The 20,861-nt window shown below is 31.6% G+C and overlaps 1 pseudogene; it reads right to left on the minus strand.

Annotated features, from left to right (window-relative positions):
- Nucleotides 1-491: 491 nt before the first annotated feature.
- LOC120070058 ((-)-germacrene D synthase-like) lies at nt 492-18,892 on the minus strand (annotated as a pseudogene).
- Between the last annotated feature and the right edge of the window lie 1,969 nt (nt 18,893-20,861).

Raw genomic sequence — 20,861 nt, forward strand, 5'->3', positions numbered from 1 at the left:
TCTGGAAGAATCCTCTATTTTGAGAGAACTTGCAACCCTCTAACACTAATATGAGATAGACTCTTCTGCCATAGCTCATCTTATGTGGGTTCTTCATCAGTTTCCATCAAGGCCAAATGTGCCATTTGCACATCTTTAATGATATACTAGCCATTAACATTGATTGCCACCAATACTACTTTTAAGTCTTTAAATATTTCAAAGATGCCTTCAACACCTCTATACTCACAGCCAATAAAATCAAACATCCCCAATGATAGGAGATTTCTCTTCAATGTAGGAACATGCCTCACATTCCTAATCAATTTCACCGAACCATTTTGCATCTTCAAGGATACAGACCCTACTCCAATAGCTCTACAGGTATTGTTGTTTCCCATGTAGATCAGCCCTCCATCCCACTTCTTGTAGGTACAAAACCATCCTTTAGATGGTGTCATATGGACTAAACAGCCAGAATCTATCACCTAGTCTTGAATCTCCATAGAATTCTACTCTTCACACTCTTCAGTTACAGCTAAGGTATCTAAATACATAAGGGAATTTTCCCCTACAGCAGCCTCAGTCTGTTTTCCTCCCTTGTTCTGTTGGTTCAACTTCCTCTTCAAGGCATAGAAGTCCTTTTTCACGTGTCCATGTTTGTGGCAGAAATGACACTTGATTTTGGACATGTCACCACCATTCTGCTTCCCCTTCTCATTGTTCTTTGTTTTCCCCTTTAAAAACAAGCCTTCTCCTCCTTGCTGGTCTTTCTTATTCATCTGTAACTCTAGTTCTCTGACTCTTATTGCTGAAATAATTTCTTCTATAGTGATTCTTTCTCTACAGTACTTCATGGCTATCTTGACATATTTAAACGATTCTGGTAGAGAGTTATGTCAAATTAAAGCCTTATTTTCTTCCCTAATATTGTTTCCCATCGATCTGAATTCTGATAACAGTCTCTTGAACACGTTCAAATTATCAGTGAGGGACTTTGCAACATCCATCTTGTATGTAAAAAAATCTTTCCTTCAAGGAAGCTTTATTAGGCAAGTCTTTGTTGAGATAAATCTAGTTCAATTTGTTCCAGAGGGCATAGGCTGTTGGCTTGTCAACAATCTGCCTTAAAACACAATTTGTGACATTCAAGATAATGATTCCATAAGCATTTACCTTGATTTTCTCTTTCTCTACATCAGTGTTCAAGGTAGTCTGTAATGGCCAGAAGTGCCTCCTGCATTCCCGAGACTGCCTTAATCTTCGTTTTCCATAATTCAAAGTTTCTCTTACCATTAAACTTCTCGATCTCATACTTGGTTGTAGCCATTCTTGAACTTCAAGATTGATTTATCTTATTCGAAGTATGCAAGAATTCAAATCTTGGATCTGTCTTGAACTATTCTCTGAGCTTTGATACCACTTGTTGTGCCAGATAACTATGATTTTCTTGTTCACAGTCACAAACAACTCAGAATTAAAGGTCAAGTACACTTCAAGGCTCAGGGAATGCTATATTTTTTAGGCTTCAAAACTCTTCAATCATTTACCTAAAGGCAGCTCAATCGTGTAGATGAAGCTCCAAAAAACTAGACGATAGTTCAATTAAGTAAACGATAGTACGAACCACTAAATGATCTTGTAGACGATAGTTGAGTAGAGCTAAACGATCGTATTGACGACAACTGAGGAACTAGACGATCGTATATGTAACATCCCGAATTTCAGAAAATTTTAAATTAATTATCTAAAATTGAGTTTAAATTTCTCTTTCATTTGGAAAAGTGAGGTTAAATTGAAATAATTAAAAAAATTATTCGTTAAATTGAATTTAATTGATTAGATATTCAGATTGATTATCTTGAAAATATTGAATTTTGTTTCCCATTGATTTTGGATTTTAGGGCCAACTTAGAAAAATAAATAAAAGAGATAATTAGTTTCATGTAATTTTGAATTAATTTAAATATTTGGAAGGATTTAATTTGTATGAAATTGATGGATCTTATGCCTTTTAATTTTGGTTTTTGAAGTCTAAATTAAGATAATTTGAAAAGTTAATTGATTTCTAAATTTAATAGAATCTTTGCAGATTTTGGAGATATTGTGATAAAATATTTTATTTATCTTTTTAAATTTGGAAAATATAAAAGAATTGAGATTTTTTTTTTCGAAATTAAATGCGAGTGAAAATAGGTCAAAAATTAGGAGAGAAAGCAATTTGGTTTTTTAGCAACAACTTTCACAAAATTGACAATTTCTAGAGTTTGAACTGTTGAATCGTGCTCAAATTTAATCAGCCTGTTCGAGACATATAGATTTCATTTTAAACAGTTGGATCGTTGTTTGAAGCTCTGGTTTGGTCGTAATCGTTGCTGAATAAAATCTATAAACTATAAATTCCCCTTCTCTCCCACTCTCGTAAACCCTCCTCATGCAAGACCCTCACTACCAACTACTAGCCTAAACAATTTATGTCGTTTGATAGCAACACACGCTGCCTATCTATGGTAGCCACAAGTCGATGCGTCATCAATCGCCATTGACCCGATCTTTGTCGGAATTTTGAGGAAAACCTTGGGTAAGACTTATTTTTCCTTATAATTTGGGAGATAAAGTTTACCCCTTTGATTTTTGGTTAAATTAGTAACCTCTCTTTGATTTGAAACTTAGATTCAAGATTTAGAAGTTTCGAGGCATTGACCATCAAGCTAGATACCATTTTGTTTTGCAAAAAAATTGGTGAAGATCGGTAAGTTTTGTAAGTTGTTGGATGGTTATTCTTTTGGATTGAGAGTAATAGTGAAAAAATTAAATTATTGATTTTGGATTTCATTCATGATCATATTGGCTAATTAAATTGAGTATTGGAATTTGTCTTGGACTAAGCCACAACTTTAGGTTGATCCAAGTGTGCTAAAGAAGTTCTAAGAAGATTTTGTTTTGTGTTTTTTATCAAGTTGAGGTAAGTAATCTTACTACTGGAACCGCCTTTGTACCGATAAATTTATGATTTATGTTGGGGATTGTAAGACTTGTTACCAGGATAATTTTGACTTTCTGAGATTTAATAGACTGTTTAGAAAAGATATATTAGCATGTGATAATATGTCTGAAGCATGTTAATGTATGAGCATGATTTAGAATATTATGAGATATATTAAAAGGACGATTGAGCATGACCCTAAATTATGAGTTAAGCGACACTACTATGGGAATGTCTTAAAGTTAGGTAAAAGTTGGAGAATTTTGTTGATGTGCTTATTTATGTGATTTATTATGAAAGTGTGTAAGCTATATGATGTATTATGAAATTTCAAATGTTTGATTGTTTACATGAGTTGGTGCATGAAAGTGATGTACTCGAGTGGATCCATTGATACTAGATTAATTACGTATGTTGAGGTTAATTAACATGATCAAGACCTTGATCAGGAGATTTTAGAGAATTCATGATTATGTGAACGTTATATGTAATATGAAGTTAGATGCAATATTTTTCCTTTCCAGACTATGTGACTGCATGAAATTCATGCACATCCAAGGGTGAAAGTACATAAAAGAGATGTACTAGGGCTGGTGTGTATGAAAGTAATACATACCTAGAGGGTACTGGGGGTGTACGTAAGAGGTGCATGCTCAGTGGGTTATGTGTATACGAAAGAGGTGTATACACAACCATGTGTACGAAAGAGGAATGCATTCCTACATTTATAGAGAGGATCTGGGGTGTACGAAAGAGGTACATTCTCAATGGGTTATGTGTATACGAAAGATGTGTATACTTAACCAGGTGTACGAAAGAGGTACACATTCAATGGGTTATGTGTATATGAAAGAGGTGTATACGTAACCATTGAACAAAAGAGGTACACATTAAGTGGGTTATGTGTATACGAAAGAGGTGTATACGTAATCATGTGTACGAAAGAGGTACACATTAAGTGGGTTATGTGTATATGATAGAGGTGTATGCATAACCATGCGTATGTAAGAGATTGTGTTTCCTTATGGATTTACCATAGGTTGTGGGTCCTACGGGACTTACTAGAGGTAGATGACATACTTAACTACAGTAGGATAGAAATAAGTTTTTCATGTATGTATGTGTCCCATAAGGACTAGAGCAGTTTATATGTTCCACTAGAGGTAGGTATCTAGAGGTCATAGATGCCTAGCCTGACTCGAGTAGTGGGGTTACTTGCTGAGTATTTTATACTCACCATTTCCTCATGTTCATGTTTCAGGTAAGAGTGGGGACGCACCGACAAATGACAAGCGAAATTCGTGATCAAGCCACTGGGACCAGTTTTATGCTTCCACTCATGAGATTTAAACTTATTTTCATGTTTTTCTTAGCTTTTAGTGTTGATGTTTAAAACTTACTATTAAGAATCGCTTCCAGATTTATTTATTGTCATTTATGATTTATGGGTACCCTACCGTTATTTTTAATATTTGAAACTAAATACAAAGTCTTTTAAATAGTTGCTATAGGGAAACAAACATAATTTTTAAAAACAAAAATTCAAAACAAAAAAGAATGATTGATCAAACAATGCTTAATTAACATAAAAGTTAAATACCCTCCATTAGTTATATGACTTTCCATTTTCCTCATAAAGGTTTATATATTTTATTTTATAAAAATTGAAACAAAAGCCAAAACTAACGAATTGACAGGTCACAAGACACAACCAAACTTACTAAGAAATGATGTGAAACAAACATAATTTTCAGGAACAAACAATCAAAACAAACATAATTACTAATTAGTCGGAAAGTTAAATAAACTCTATTAGTTAGTTGAATTTCCATTTTCCCTCAAAAGCTCATATATTTTATTTTATTTTATTCCATTTTAATGAAAATAAATAGAAATACAAAGTTTGAACTAAAGAGTTGACATATCACAAGACACAATAACACAGCCATCCATGGATGGTGATTTTCAACCCATGCAACTTAAGAAATTGGTCAGTCGACCATGACAAGTCAGATCATGAACAATTGAATTAGTGCTTCATGGATTAAAATTAGAGAAGTCCAAAATGAGTCATCTTCAATAGAAACTTCAGTATCATGTACAAAATACTTAAACTTCATTAGTGAAACGATACGGCCTTCAAAGGCTTGTAAAAGTTATGAGAATTCTTGTGTTTAAACAATATCGTGGGTTGCTTTTAAGTTTGGAATGATATTATACCAATGTTAGGCTTTAGCACTTTGTTGGTTGGATTTTGATTGTTTTATTGGTTGCATTTGGGTATGATTTGATTTTACTTTTAATCATGAAGCTAAATACATTTTCCTTTAAATGACTTGTGTACCTTATGGGAAGTTAGGTCATTCATGAGCCTGCCAATTATTCCACTTGCTTTAAGAAGCACTGGATCACTCTCAACCCATTCAAAAGCCTCTTGTGAAGCAGCAACTCCCATTCCAATAAATGAAATTGGAACAAAAAGATAATAACAAGTAGACACAATGGCTACTTTCATGTACTCTTCCATTGTTGGCAAATACCCTTCATGGAACCATTTGGCTTCTGCAAAATAAGCTCTACATTGCCTTTTCATCTGTACACAAAATTCAACATTAATATTAGAAAAAAAAGAGTTAGATGACATGGTATCAATTGAAGAGAAAATAAAATTGCTACTCTAATACAATCTTAAATCACCGATAGTTGATGAGTAAAAGTAACTTTAATATCATATCATATAACAAAAGAGATATTTTTTTTTTTTTTTTTTATGAAAAGTTGAAATTAAAAACTACATACCATTAATGAGTAAATTAAAACTTCTCACCCCTTCTTTTGCATATTGAATAGCATATGGAATGTTGTCCTTTTTGATATATTTTTCAATCTCCTCATAAACTTCTAATATAACTCCATAAAATATTTTCATGTACTTTGGAAGCTTCTCAGTACAATACATATCCCACCTGAATATATACAATCAAAAAGAAAGTTATTAATTTATAATAAAAGAGTAGAGTATTATAAGTGTATATGCAGTGATAACATGTAATAATGAGTTAAAAAACAACATTACTAGAATTTAAACTTAATACCTCTTAAATAGTTACTAATTAATAACTTCATCACCAATGGTGAAAGAAATGAGTATTACCATTACATTACATCAATTTAAAACTAAATTATAAGTAATACGTTATGATTTAATTAAACTCAACTTAAGCGCATGTTTTGTTTAATTTTTGAAATGTTTGATTTTAATAAATTAAGCCATTTTAGAAAATGTTGAAGTATTTACCAACCACTTAAAATAGATTTTGAATCAAACAATTTCAAAATTCATTTTAAATAGTTTTTATTAAAAAAATTTAAATAAAAATGACTTTTTTGAAACAAATCTCTGTAATCAATTCAAACAGACACAAACGCAACATATTTATATTAACACACTTATTAATCCATAATTAATAAAATGATGAACTGTATTCATCTAACATATTTACTAGTATTATACAAATTAGCCAACTATAACAAAATATAGTCAAAATGATCTTAGTTCGATTGACATAAAGTTTATACTACCCACTTCTTGATTCGAGGTTTGATCCTCATGACACATGTTAAAAAACTAATAAATCAATGAAGGAGTTAGTTGAGGATTAAAACCTTTCAATTGTTTAAGTGAATAGTTGAAGTTCATCCAATGTAGCATATATATCATACATATCATCAAGAACCGTCGCAAGAGCAATAATTTTGGCTAATAATATTCTAGCAACAGAGTATTTTGGTTCATAATAAACTCCCAATGCCCAAATGAAGCTCTCCACAGCCCTATCTCGTGCAAAAGATAGTTCTTCCATTAAATTCAGATGCTTCCACCATCTATACATTATTTATGCAAAACACAATTAAAACTCAAAATTGCATCTCCTAATAATCCCCAGGTCGAAATTAAATTAACTTTTCTAAAAATAATAATAATAACGACTATATTAGGTCGGCCTCTTCGAATAATTGATTTCTCCATACGTGACAATTCTTCAACTAATGGAGTTTAATAGAGAGGATTTAAGCCTACTAACAACATGATGAACAAATTAAAATTATAAAATTTTTCTTAGGAACTAGAATGCATAAAAAAAAGGGGGGTTCACCTTGAAACTTCAAATAGTTCTTTCTGGTAAATTTTTTGCATAGCATTGTAATCCAACTTTGAAAACTTGAGCAAAACATTGTTCTTCAATGGATCCTTTTCATATATAGAGATATTGTGTATGGTGATAAGCCTTGGCAAAGCTTTTAGGATTGGCCACTTCAAAGCATGTTTAGCTTCTTCAATAAAAGGAGAGGTAGAATCCATGGTTATTGCTTCAAGTTTAGTAGTTGTAAAGGCCAAACCTTTATCCAATATACTCTCTCCATTCATTCTCCAATGTGATGCTTCATACAAACTCAATATTTCACTTTTTCCATTCACAATTGATTCTCTGAATTCTTCCCCCTCTCTTGTAAATTTGTTGAATATCTCTGTTTAAAATAACTCAATATTTCCTTAGAAAAAATGGTGCTAAATTATCGAAAATTTTTAGAAAAAGAAAATAGAAATATAATTTAAAAAATTCCTAATGAAAAAAAAAAAAGGAAAAAAACTTAAAAAGCTTGCAAAAAGTACATGGTTTGGAGGAAACCCATGAACACTAGTCTCCATCAATAAAAAAAGTTTCAACTAAATGATCACTATTCTTGAAACCTATTACAAATTATACACTACTATAATTCCACAGAAATTGACTAGAGATCTAGTTCACTAATCACATGAAATCAAGCAATCGAAACTTGAGGGCAGTATAGTAAATATCTTCATCGTCGTCAAGGTTAAAAGTGTTTTGCATATTTAAGACTTTGTTAATTTCTTTTTCAAAATGGTAAAACAAACCTAAATGTTGAATTGAATCAATCAAACTTAGCTTTTCTGAAAAATTTTCAGTAGCAACTCCAAACATTCTTATCACTTCTTCTCTTAACTTTTCGAGCTCTTTCTCTTCATTCTTCTTTTCTTCCTCAATTTTTGTGTTGTCCTAGAACAACACGAGATAGACATTTATCATTTAATGTTGAATATATTTATAAGTAATAGAAGTTATCATTTAATGTTGAAAGTTTGCAAATCGAGTAGGAACCTCATCGAAGTTAATCATAAATGGTATAATTGAATAATGTTAAAAATTTAGATATCTTGGTCAAAACATCAAAAAAGATAGAAACTAATCATAAATGGGAAATATCACACTCTAATGACTAAGTATATAGTTAGATGATAAATTAACACAATATGATACAAAGATACTTCATCAGTATTTGAAATCATATATATATATATATATATATATGTGTAGCTATCAAAAATCACATCATGGCTTAAAGTGGCATTATTTGGTGGCTTGGAATCAGATGCAACTATTTGAAATGACATTTTCTTTTATCTTTAATTTTATGAAGATATATAGAATCCTTACACATAGGCTTTATGTAAGATGCATTCCAGGAGGATTGGAAAGATGATATTGGGTGAAGTAGCTACAAAGTTACTATCTGGTTGATAACTGGTTGGTTCTTTTCTTTTTTTTTCTCTTGTAAGTATCTTCTTACAATTTATTTACCATAGTTTTCATCTTTCCCTTAACACTTGGACTTCTAAGTCAAATAAATAAAGAAAAAAAATACAAGTTTTTAAAATTATGTACTTTGGTTAGTTTTCAAAACTAGACCTAGTCTTTTAAAGTACTTCTGAATAGTAAATAAAGAATATTATTAGGTATAAAAGAGGTTATTATTAACTTAGTTCTAAAATTAAAAATTTGAAACAAAAAATAAAGGTCATATGTAGTAACCATTTGGTTTTGGTTCCTGATTATTTGAAAATTAAGTAGCTGGTTAATACTACTTCCTCCTATAAGTTTCATTTGTTTTGTTATTAACTTCATTTTTTTCTAATGTTTTAAAAATAACTATTTCTTCCGTAAATGTGAAAATTACTGTATGAAATTTAAGGGAAAACAAACCTAATTTTAGAAAAAAACTTGTGATGATTATTGTTAACAAATATGAAGAGAAATCTAATAATTCACAGAAGATAAATATCTCAATAATTGTATGGAGCTATTTTCACCATCATTATTCAAATATTAATGATTCCAAAATATATATATATATATATATATATATATCTTAATTGGCATGTTTCACATGGGAATAGAAAACAAGGGCAGCTCAGATGGTGAAATGACAATATATGTATCTGTACCAAAATGTTATGACAATATATGTGTCTGTAAAATGTTATGACAATATATGTATCTCTACCAAAATGTTTTCTATAAAACATAGGAAATTCATTACTAAAGTCCTCTGTCCAGACAGCAATTGTGAGATGCTTCATTTCTGGCTGAGAGTGCTTGTGGTTGTTGTTCTGTGATGCTTTTATAGAGGTTTATTCATTAGTGCTTATGACTTTCCAAGACATTGATTCATTTACCTTTCTACTTTCCTCCAATAATTGGGCAACCTTTAAACATAAAAAATTGTATTGAAACAAGAAAAATCTTTAGTTGCATTTCGATAATATACACTTTTGTTTAGTTTACATAAGTGTTTAATCACAGATTTTCATGTGACGAATTTTTTTCTTGTAATTTTTTTTAATATTTTTTCTTTTTATTGAATGGGATGCATGGAGATAAGTATTCTTGAAATCATTGTTAGTTTAAATACAGTTTGGTAGCCATTTCAATTTGTCTAAATATTGTTTATTTGTTTTGCTGGGCTTCCTAACTCTGGTTCACCTCCCCTGTATGGAAGAAAACTTGAAAAAAGTCTCTTCCATTGTCAAGATTCTTGTAACAGAGGTATCACCCGCTGCGCGGATCTTGACATTCAGGGTATGGAGCCACTGTCGTCGAGGTCAGCGTGCGTAGGCACGTATCTGGATCGGATGACAAATCTTCGGACACACTTAAAGCTCTCTTGACTTTCCCAAACAATGTTTAGGATCTCGCTGAGGTATCTTCGTTAGAAGCGCACTCTAAATTTTAGAAATGTTTTTAAAATCCATGCCAATTTTGAAAATTAAGAAAGTTGTTTTTAAAAACACCTGTTTGTTTTAGGAATCTCAGTAACAATTATATATATACAAAGAAAATATTAACTCATAACACAAAAAAAAACAGAAGTTGTAAATATAGCAATCAGGTCCAAAGTATTAGCATATACAGTGTAACACCTCGAATTTTTATGTAACTTTTCTTTAAATTATCTTAAATTGTTTGGACATTATTTTGTTAAATTGAGGCCAAAATTGAATTTAAGAGGTAAGCTATTTAATTCAAATGATATTTGTAATGATTTAGAATTTTAAATCAATTTAAGAAGAAATTGGATTAATTTATCTGGAGGCCTTCTTTAATTTAGAGTGGCAAGTTTGAAAAGAAGAAGGAAAAGAATGGGATATTTAATCATGCATATTTTATTATTTGGGATTTTTTAAATTTATCTTAGGAAAGTTGAATAAATGAATGTGGAACTTGAAATTTTATTAATTGAGCAAATTGTTTCCAATTTAATTATTTTGAATTAATTGGAGTTACATTTACTGTCAAAATCGGATTATAAAAAGATAATTCAATTTTATTAATTTTATTAAATGGTGGAAGATAAAATATATTGGAGGGAAATTTTGGATAAAGACTTGTAAATAAAGAAAAGGAAAAGAATTAGAATTTTGGAAATAAAAAGAAATTTGAAATTTAATTAATTAAATTAATTCAAATTTAGTTATTTTAAATTAATTGGAGTTACATTTACGGTCAAAATTGGATTATAAAAAGATAATTCAATTTTATTAAATGGTGGAAGATATAAAATATATTAGAGGGAAATTTTGGATAACGACTTGAAAATAAAGAAAAGGAAAAGAATTAGGATTTTGAAAATTAAAAGAAATTTGAAATTTAATTAAGAAGAAAAAGGAAAAATTGTGGTTTTAAATTTTATCCTCGTAAATTTTGGAGTTTGGATACAAATTAGAGAAAATAATTAATTTAAATTAAGTTGATATTAGAAATTTGGATTTAATTTAAATTAATTATATTTGTAATTTCTAATTTTGTTAGATTGTGAAATTTCTAATTCAATTAGAATACAGATTCATAAATTAATTAGATTATGGATTTTCTAATTAAATAAACTATGATTTTCATAATTAGAGAAAATATCATATTAAAAAAGGAAATCTAATCTATCTACTACTTTAATAATCTACTACTTCGAGTTATAGAATTCCGAATAATTTAGGATTGGGATTATTTTTCGTCTATAAATATAATCATTCACTTCATTCCAAAGAGTGGTCAATTAGAAAGAAAAATTCCTATTAATTTCACATTTTTTAACCATTCGTTGTTATGCATCTATTGGTCACTGCCGCTCGCCGAATTTTTTATTTGGTGAGTTGTTGATGAGTTTTCTTTGAATTTCTTAATTGATTCTTTAGTAGGCATTGAATTTTGGACCAAACTTGATTTACCCATAAGGTTTGTGTTGCAGTTAATATGTTAAATTGAGTGTATCTTGTAGCTTGTAAAGATAAATTATATATCTAATAAAATAAGAGATATTTTATTAATGTTTATACTATATTAAATCAATCCAATAAACTAAGATCCAAGGTTATTTTATGAAACTCAAACATGTATGTGGAGACATACAGGTGGATCACGTTTAAGTGATAATATAAATGGTCTGTAGTAGATGGATAAGGCTAGGTAACTTATCATGGTGACACTACAAATACAACCTGCTTTGTAGATATTACAATTATTGTAAAGTGCTACAAATGATCTGATCCTAATTGTTCATGTGGAGATATGCGAGCGAAGCTATGCAAAGAGTTTGTATAAGACCAGACCGCAAAATGAATAGTTTTTTTATATAGTACCATTGCTAGAAGAGACTTATATTTCACTAGGATGACCATAAATGACTTGACCTTAATCCTGATTGAGTTATGAACTCTCTTCTATGAGGGCAATCCTTTGATTTGTATAGCTGAGAGTGGCCTTGTTAGCCAGCTCAACAAGCCTACCATTTTAGGGACTCGTCCGAGTAGGGAGTTGGGAACACAATTACACAAGATAGAATTAACTCCTTTCTTGACCTTAGAGAAAGTAGATAAATTAGATTTAACTACAAGGGTAAAACGGTATTTTGACCTAACTATAGTTATGAGCAATTTGTGAAGGGTTAACTCATTATTGATTGGTTATAGTTGTGGACACAGAAATAAATCTACAGTGCGAAGAGTGCAACTATCAGTCTTCAATGGAGTGACCGGTAGTTAATGAAAATTGATTAATTTAATTAAAGAGTTTAATTAATTAATATTGTATAATTTGAACTTCTCATTTGTAGGTCCATAAGGTCCCCTTGTTAGCTCACTAAAGGATATATAAGAGGAATGATTTGAATTGTTCAAATCAATTGCATATTAATGAGATTAATATAATATGGTTAATTATAGATGTGATCTATACTTAAAGAGAGAAAATATCTGAATAAGATTCAAATACTAAAGAGTGTATTACGTATAAATATGTGATAATTATACGTTGATTAATTATATATTAAATATGATTTAATATAGTCGTTTAATTGATTAATTAATGGTTAATTAATTAATTAATTTTTAAGAAGTAGAGATAAATAGGCATGTAATGTTTATTTATTTATTATATATATTAAATTGAATTTAATATATATGGTTATTTAGTTATTGAAATAATTAATTAAATAAAAATTATTTAATTAAATTAGAACTAAAGTGAGAATAGGAAAGACCAGTAGAAGGGGGACACCCTTCCTCTCTATAAATAGGTCTTCATGGCCCATGTTTGTGACACAGTTGAATTGGGAATTCTAAATTCTAGTCTCCTACTACTTCTCTCAAAATCTCTCTTCGTTTCTCGACTACTTCTTCTTCCTTTCCAAAGTCTTGGAGACCCACATCCAATTCTTGGGATCCTAATAACAAGGTTTCATTTATGGTGGTGTCGCTTGATCATTGAAGAGACGTTCCGGGAAAGACACAAAGGGAATCGTGTAGAATTTAGGAATTTACAAAGGTAAGGTTTAACTCTTCCCTTTTTTTTTCTTTTAAATGCATGCAAATCTTGAGTTTTTATCCATATAATGTATTTTTTTTTATGTCAAATCAAAAACAAATCTGCAAAGCAATCACATGCTTCTGCTTGGGATTCGATCCCCTCAGTTTGGAGCATCAACTCAAGTTTTTTAATATCGTTAATGTACTGTTCAACAAGTTTCGGAGCATTATGACGCATATTTGGTGAGTATTAAGACTATGAACTTTTTGGATTAGTTATAAATGTTGGAAATTGGATTTTAATTCCTAAATTATGGTTTAAGTATAGATCTGAATATTTGAGTTAAGTTTGGAATAAATTTAGAGCAAACAAAGCGTTTGGTAAGTTATTGGAGAATTATAAAATGAAATTAAATTAGTTGATATAAAATTTATAGGTTTGGGATGAAATTGAAGGTCGTGGTGTTAGGAACGCTAATTCAAATTTCGGTTGGAGATTTATTTCTTGGATTAATTTTGGAATTTCAATCCGAGATAAGTGTCTTACTACTGGTTCGTATTCGAACCACTCGCTTCGACCTTATAATGATGATAAGACTGTTTAATTTAATGTTATGGATTGTTTTGACAGAAATTTTATGATATAATGATTGAGAGCATTTTAGTAATTTTTCATGAATTAAGCTTCTATGATTATGAAGAAGTATATATATATATGGACTGATGCATGCTAAGTATATATCGTCACTTTTAACCTTCTTCTTTGGGTAGTATACTCCTTACAACGGATTATGTGTTCCTTTGGGTTTACACCTATGACTGTATATGCACCTTCAGGTTCATATTTATGACTATTTTGTGTACCTTCGGGTATACACCTATGATTGACATGTGCTCCCTCGGGATAGACCTATAATTGATAGTGTACCATCAGGTATACGCCTATGACTGACATGTGCTCCCTTGGGACACACCTACAACTGATATATGTACCTTCGAATATACACCTATGACTGATATGTGCTCCTTTGGAACACACCTACGACTGATATGTGTTTCCTTTGGGATCACATTCACGACTTATTTTTTATCCTTTCGGGTTTACCACGACTGATATGCTATAGGATGTACACTATCACTTAGATAGGAAGATTAATATGTTACCTAAATAGCCCATTAGTGGGTTACTTATTTAGTGTTCTTGTACTCATCCTTTCTTATTTTATGTTTTTCATGTAAATGCAACAATAGACATGCGAGTGATAGGAGGGACCCGTGACTGTGCCATATGGGACAAGAAAATCTCTTCTGCTTAGTTTATGTTTGCAAGTTATTTAAAAATTTTAATCGGGAACTCGATGTTAGATAGGAATTTTAATGTTTTGTTTATTATTTTTCATAAATGTTTTTAGGATATCCTGAACAAAAGTTTTATTCATTTCTTTATTTATTGATTTGATAAAATGATTTGAAGTGTCATTCCTTTTTTAAAGAATTTTACTTCAAAGGTCAAAAGTTTTAAATGTAAATGTGTAATTATGAAGTAACAACTCATGTTAGAGAACTCAAAAAGTTAGGTCGTTACAGTTGGTATTAGAGCTAAGTTTTAGGTTTTATAGACGGATTTTCGATGTTACTCCAGAATGTATGTCCCTTATGTCCCATTTACGGATCCTTCATCCTCAACATGTATGTTCTATCAATGAGGGTTTTATGAAAAATGTGTTTAAAAACCTTCATGTTTAAGCTTTATGTACTCATTAATTGTTATTGCTAGTTTAGCAATCTAAAAGAAGTTAGTGTGATGATTATTTTGTTTTGGTAATATGGAAAGAAATAAAATTTTGTATTTGTTTAAGCCATAGAATAAGGTAGGTGAGTTGAAAATTCATTGAGAAATAGTATTCGTTTTACATTGAGAGAATAAAATTGGTGGTTCTACAAGAAACTTTATCATAAAAGCATACGTTCTTAGGTATGATATTAAAGATGCTTTATAAGATAAGAAACAGGTGAAGAAGAGACTTTAGTTCTATTAAAGATTACTAGATATTAGAATTAAAATGCTTAAGAGAAAATTTGAAAAGATAATTAGGTCATGATCATTTTCATGGTGTCGAAGTTGGTAGAGTAAGTAAGGTGTGGTGTTTTAGTTGTCATGTTACATGTCTAAAAGGAAGAAGACTTACTAGTTGGAGCATAAAGCAATATTATGAGGAATTATTTACAAGACCTAGGTAAGATGAATTGGTCAAGGAAGGCCAAGATGGTTGAAATATAGTTGATTTTAAATTAGGGAAAACAAGTTGTTGGATTGAATTATTCTTAAGGTACTTGTGTTTGAACTACGTTTTGTCATAGTGAGAAAGCTCAAGTTTAATTAAATGACCTAGGAAGAAGAAAAGGTATTTGGAGTTAAAAATGATATCAACTTGTGAAGGATAGCTTGCTAAAGCTTGAATTTAAGAATTGGATTGTAGATTGTGAAGGGGTTAGGAATAGTCACATGTTTTGATACAGATATATTTCACTAGGAAAGTGAAAAAAAAAATCTTAGATTTATTAATCTTGGAAAAGATAAGGGTAAGAGAAAATGAAAATATCTGAGAAATATTTTTTTGTTTTTGAGAAAATAAGAGGAATTAATGTTTTGAGATTAAGGACATAGGTTCGGTTTGTTGTTTTAAGATAGGGTATATGTGTGTACGGACTTTTGGAATTAGTATGAACAATCTCGCCTAAGCGATTGGTCTTGGAGCTATGTTTTTTAGGTACAGACAGGAACAGACCGACAAGTGATAGGAAGGACCCGTGACCGTGCCATATGGGACAAGAAAATCACTTTCGCTCAGTTTATGTTTTCAACTTATTTTAAATTTTAATCGGGAACTTAATGTTGGACAAAAAAATTTATTCTTTTGTTCGTTATTTTTCGTAAATGTTTTTAAGGGACCCCGAACAAAAGGTTTATTCATTTGTTTAATTATTGATTTGATAAAATTATTTGAAGTGTCATTCTTATTTTAAAGAATTTTACTTCAAAGGTCAAAAGTTTTGAATGTAAATATGTAATTATGAAGTAACGACCCATATTAGAGATTTCGAAAAGTTGGGCCGTTACATATAACATAATACAAAAGACTTTGCAGATATAATAAAATATCGACCTAACTCTCGATGACTATCAGTGATAGACCATATTGGTCAGACAAAATTTGTCACCTAATAATTAAATGGCAAGAAAAATAAACAAAGTTTGAATTCAATAATTAAATGATCTAGCTTACGCTTTTGAGTTGTTTCCCGAATTATAACTTGATCATAGATTATCGGATTAATTCCTATGTTGTTTATGTTTAGCCAACTTGCCTAAAAAAAATTAGGTGAAAGTCCAATTAATCAAATTAGCCAATTCAATTAGATGAAAAGCATCATAATTAATTAAAACTAACTGCATTACAATTAAAGATTATGCTAAGGTGGATATAAACTAGGAACAACCTAAATTAATATTTATTATGGTTCTTCCTAGGTTGATTAGAACAATATAACAAGCTAAGCTAACCTTTTGCCACTTTATATCGGTCATAATTATATATCGCCTATTGCCATTCGATACCTAGCTAATGATCATACAACTTCTAGTAATGATATAATCATAAACATGCATGATAGAAAAAGAAACTAAAGACCAAATCATGGAATCAAGTAATTGATTTAAATCTCGCAAGTTACAATATCGAGGAAAGCGAACTCTTCACCTAAGCTAGAATTAGTAGCTTAGCTCCTCATTGACATGCTGATCAAGGAGGCTGAAATTTCATACATCAAGATCAAAAGGCAAAAAAAAAATAGAGAGAAAATGCACTGAGAATTGGTTGGGATCATATATCAAAACACTAGGCGCTAAAAGAAATATTTATAATTGTCAAATTGGTGGCATGGTAGCACGTGGCGCTGCGTGTCTTTGATGCGTAGATCACCTCTGGAACATCGCAACACTATAGGACAGTTTCGTGGCGTTGTGCAGTTCGAACAAAATCGTTGCATTCTATGTTGCAGTGTTGGTTGTGGCACATGGCTAGTCACCATTGCGCCACATATAGTAGTAAATAGTAATTTTGGCCTTCTCTAATTGATACAATTAGGCTTCGTTTTGGCCATTTTTAACTCCATTTTATCCCTAACACCACATTCTACCCTATAGGTGCTCGAAACCTACAAATCAATCAAATAAATATATAAAATATAAGAACAATCTCAAGTTAAGTGGATTATGATAGCACATTTTGGGCACTAACATCACCTAAACTTAATTCTTGATCGTCCTCGAGCAAGGTAGAATAAAACACATAGTCACACAAGAGGGATGCTCACAGAGATTGCATGGTTCGTTATTGAAGTTTCAAATGTCTCCTCAAATTTAACTTGTACACAACAATGAAATCAATTCATAATCAGTCAATGAAGCACAATTTAAAACTAATTATAAACTTATTCATGCAAGAGTGAGTTCATAGCCCCTCGAATTAAGTCCCAGCAACCCATAATGGTTTTAAGTAGCTTTCAATTTGTTTTTCTAGCTCAGCAACCCAAAAAAAATGTGAATGCAGTAATATGTCAACTGATGTGCCTCAAAATAAACTCTAGGGTCCTAAACTTGCATTTCTTTTACCTAGAGGCATAATATGCTTTCATACATTATTGTAAGGAACTATACTCACTTTTTTCTCGTGAGTATCCTAACTAATCACAACAAGGTAGCTTTTTCCCCTTTTAGTCATGCATAAACATTATAATTTTTTTAAAAAAAAAATCCATGATATTTTCTTTTCATTGCAAAACTATATCAGTTTATTTGTTAAGCTGACATATAAATCATATTTTTCTTCCTCGATATTAGATTTATCATGCAAGACACTCTTAAATCAACGGGGTCTATTGGAGTTTTTTTTTTAAAAAAAAACTAAGTAATATAATTCTAAGCATGCAAGACCTAATGTAGACATGGCAAAAAACTTAAGCGTGCATGAGAAGTAAGAACTTTTTTTAAAAACGGCTAAAATCATGATTATTCAATTCAAAGAATATTTCATACCGATTAAAATCACAAAGGAGTGCGTCATCAACTAGTCATAAACCATGCAACATGAGCAAACATGTAATTAAGCACACAAATAAAGTAGTCCAAGCTTAGATGCTCAAGGACTTCAACCAAAACATGGACATCTCCACTCCCAACTTAAAATTAAAGACTGCCTCTAATGTGATTACGAAGTAGAGACAAGGGACAAAAAGAAAGGGAAACATAAATGTTCCTTGGAATTTGGAACACAAGATGATAGTAATATTTGGCTCAACTAAGAATATGTCTCTTCATTTCTCAAGGCACAAAAACCTAAAGATCAAGAAAAATTGAAAGAGTTAAGCCAAAAATAAATAAAAATGGAAAAGAAACCTGAATTATGAAAGCAAAATCAAATGTAAATCCTAGCTGCCTCCATATCCATCCATATCCATCATTGGTCGTCATGTCACCATCCATATCCATCACTGTAGTAAATAGTGGGGATGACACTGACCTTACAAACATCAGACATTGGTTGGGAAGGAAGTTTCCCATACTTCGTGTCTAGCCTGCTGACTGTGCTGATCAGTTGGGAAAGTTGATTCGCCATACTCTGCATGTGGGAGAAAGTTGTCTCCTGATTCTGCTTGAGCTGTATATTTATGTCTGTCCGGCTCTTCACCACATCATCAAGAGGCATACCTAAACTGCTATGTCTCTGGTTTTCTTGATTGCCCCAATAGTTATAATTGTACATTCATCCACCCTGCTGGTTGCCGGCATAACTGACCTATGCTATATAGGCTCTTGGTGCTACTGCGTTGTCATAGAGAATGCCTGTTTCACCAGATTTATTAGTTTAGCTAATTAAGCTCTAAGTTCATTTGCCTCTTGTGAAAATCTATGAGGATAGGAGGCTCGTGCCTCAAACTACTGGGCATTTGCTGCCATGGTAGAGATGAGTGCTTTTTCCTCCAAAGGGGTCTTACTGAGCGAGCCCTTCATAGAAGTACTATATTAGGAGCGCATAAGATATCTAATGATGTGGGAAACTGCCATAGAGGCGTTTAAAGCACTCCCAATAATCATGCAACTTCTTCCAATCTATTTGCATGATCTTGTATATGTCTTTCCTTTTCCTTGCAGCACATGGTGCAAGAATTTTTTTTCCCCAAGAACTGCTTCTTCATATTCTTTCAAGTGGTTACTAAACCAACAGGAAGGTAGTAAAGTCAATCATTGGTGTCGTCCTCGAGGAAAAATGAAAAGGCCCTCAAATTCATTGGTTCCTCCATGGCGCCTTGTGGTCTCATACCGTCGCAACCAATATGAAACTCTTTTAAATGCTTATGTGGGTCCTTTCCTACCAAACCATAGAAAATAGGTAATAAGTGAATTAAGCCATACTTTAGCTCAAAATGACCTGCAGTCTTAGGCTAAGTGATGTAGAAGTAGTACTGGCCAACGTTATGGGTATCAAGGTCTCTCAATGTATGCTCTTACTCAGGTTGAGCCATTATCTCTTCCTTTTCTTCTTGTGAATGTTCGTCTTTGTCAATGCCTTTTGTACAGATTTGTTCAATTGGGGCTCTATGCTCTCTATCACTACGATAAATTTTGCATTTCTTGATGCACACAATTTTTGTTTTTTTGATGGTCATGGAAAAAGACCATAAAGAAAAATACATTTCTTGAAACAATAAATTTTTATATTTAACTTCACGTGCATGCACGTCAAGAAAAATATTTTTCTTGTCACAAAAATACGTAAGTTTCGTTAAAGTAATGCTTCTTTCTTGGCGAGTAATGACCATCAAGAAAGAAGCATTACTTGATGGGTGGGGACCAAAAATAGATTTACTCATGAAAACAAATATATATCGCGCACGATTTGAATTTTTGTCGCGCGGATGTGGGCTTTCTTGACGGGCACCTTTCATTGACTAACGTTGACCATCAACAATGAATTAAAATGACGTCTTTCTTTTAGGTTTTTCTTGACAGGAAATGCTCATCAAGAAAAAGGCATTCATTGATGGCCTTTACCATCAAGGATAAGCCTTAAAACGATGCTGTTTTGGGCTTTTGATCAAAATGACATCATTTTCATTTTAGTTAAACGACGTCGTTTTGGGACCTCTTCCTTTCCAAAACTAATTTTGTTTAGGTACCTTCTCCCCAAATCTTCAAGAAAATGTGCATGAACTACCACCTTTCTAATACTGTGCATGAAGATTGACTACTATCGCCGTCGCCATGACTTGCCACCATGAAGATTGACTGCCGCTGCGGCGCCATGACTTGCTGCTGTGATCGTGACGCTCAGCTGCTACCCAAAACAACGATGATCGCTTGCTGCCCATGACGAAAAAGCTATCATAACGAGAAGTTAATTTGGGGCAATTCTCAATATTGTTGAAGGTTGGCTCTGTAGCTCTTAACGAAGCTCTTTGTACTCCTATTTCAGTGGACCAAAAATCAAGATCTTTAATCAAGGTTTTGTTTGGGGACACTCATGGGAATGAGATTCGTTCCTCGGAGATTTTGCTTTAAATGATCTTGCAATTAGTTAATCTGTTGAAGCTTTTAGACTGTAGAGAAAAAAATTAAAATAATTCTGGTGTCGAAGTTTCATTTAATATGGTTATTTTCCTGGTCTGCTTCATATT

The sequence above is a fragment of the Benincasa hispida genome, unplaced genomic scaffold (assembly GCF_027475165.1).
Source record: "Benincasa hispida cultivar pf3 unplaced genomic scaffold, pf3_genome.v1.1 HicScf19, whole genome shotgun sequence".
Taxonomy (NCBI): domain Eukaryota; kingdom Viridiplantae; phylum Streptophyta; class Magnoliopsida; order Cucurbitales; family Cucurbitaceae; genus Benincasa; species Benincasa hispida.